The following is a 1,936-nucleotide window of genomic DNA, read 5'->3' as shown; positions in this document are numbered from 1 at the left end:
TATATATATATATATATATATATATTTAATAGAGAAGAACTTGAAGCAATCCCACTAAAATCAGGGACTAGAGAAGGTTATCCTCTCTCTCCCTACCTATTCAATATAGTACTTGAAATTCCAACTGGGGCAATTAGCCAAAAAAAAAAAAAAAAAAAAAAGAGAGAGAGGTCAAAGGGATACAATTTGGAAAGGCCAAAGTCAAAATAATCACTATTTGCAGATTATATGATATTATACTTAAGTGACCCCAAAAATTCTACCAGAGAATTCTTACAGCTGAAAAACAACTTTAGCAAGATTGCTGGATATAACATTAAACAAATTAGTAGCCTTCCTATACTCAAAGGATAAACTGACTGAGAAAGAAATAAGAGAAACAACATACACAAAAAATAAGTTTTGTGATTATTCGATGGTACGTTGCTTTATATAATGATACCTTCTCATATGCTTTTCACAAAACATCTTGTGAAATATGTCAGTCGTTGAGAGAAACTCAGTTACAAATTGACTAAAATTGTTTATTTGATCTGTTCAGAATCAATGTGGCAAGTCAGTTTCTAGCAGTTTTGAATATGTGTTCCTAAGGCCTTACAGTCTTCAAAAAAAAAAAAAAAACAGGCATGGTAGCAGTCTCATAAAAAAGACTAGATTTGTAGAAAAATGTACACAGAGATAGCAATAGAAAGAATTAGAGCAATCAAAATCTTGAATTTTGTAGTTAAGGATTACTATAGGGTGATAATATTTGGAATTAGGTCCAGAATAGAATTATGGGGAACAGTGAGCTTTGGCCTAGTGAGGTTTCAAAGTATGCTGAGTCAAGTCAAAAGTTCTCTGACATAGACATCATTTAAAAATGATATCACAGGTCCTCTCAGCTTAATATTTTAGGGTGCTTCAATTTCCTTTGATTTTAATTTCCTCAGCTATATGAGAAAAATTCTAACTTTAACGATAGAAATTGGTCTCAGCAAGGACATTTTCTTAAAAATTTTTCCTATGTGTAGCATATAATAACCAAGTTCTCAGCTTCACATCTGTTCCAAGGATCATGCTCCTCCTAGATCATTCAACTGTTAAGAAATCTGTGTGTGTAGGTGAGAAATTCTAAATATAAACTCTCTGTTTAAATTCTTTGACTTAAAATCAATCCCCAAATGAATGGTAGATTATAAACTAGAAAAAGCAGAATTTTAAAGAATCCTCATATAGTTAATTTAAAATACTCCATAACAATATCTTATGAAGCCTGAAGCCTCTTTTCTTCCATGAAGGAAGCTACCTGATTCTATAACTGATGTAGCCCTTTCATTGGGAATCAAAGAAAATGACAAATATGTTATCTTCCTGCAAGCTGTTCTTCGCCTTTCCAAACTTTTAATTTGTATTTTGAATGTATCTTGTAGAACGATTTTCATATATATTCTGTTTATTTCATAGTTTTCAGGAAAGATGGGACATGGTTCACATACTTCAATAGATTGTTTTCACAAAACTGCCACATATTCAAAGAAAGACTAGAATGTGCTACCTCCTTGATTGATTGGATACAACAGTACAAAATAATGACAAAAGGAAGCTCAGAAATGTCTTTTCAGAGGCTTTCTCTTGTCAGTCAATATCTGCCTCCAGACTGAACTCAATTTATAGCACTAAGTTGTGAATTATTCTCTGCACCATAGAACTGCTCAAAAAAAAATGCTGTTAAGATTTTCCTTTTTAGTTTTAAGATACCATTTTCTATATCTTCCTCCTTTGATAAAAGTATTTATATCTTTTTTTTTGAGAAGAAACATTTTTCTTAAAATCAAATTTTAATAATATCTATGTCAGAGAACTTTGAGTTGACTCTGCAAAGACATGTCTTTTTCCCAATACATGTTTCTTCTGTTCTATTTTTTGGGTTTTGGGTTTTGTTTTTTTTTTTTTT

This window comes from Mus pahari, chromosome X, assembly GCF_900095145.1.
Source record: "Mus pahari chromosome X, PAHARI_EIJ_v1.1, whole genome shotgun sequence".
Lineage (NCBI taxonomy): Eukaryota > Metazoa > Chordata > Mammalia > Rodentia > Muridae > Mus > Mus pahari.
The sequence above is the reverse complement of the archived record's forward strand: the minus strand, read 5'-3'. Positions refer to the sequence as shown.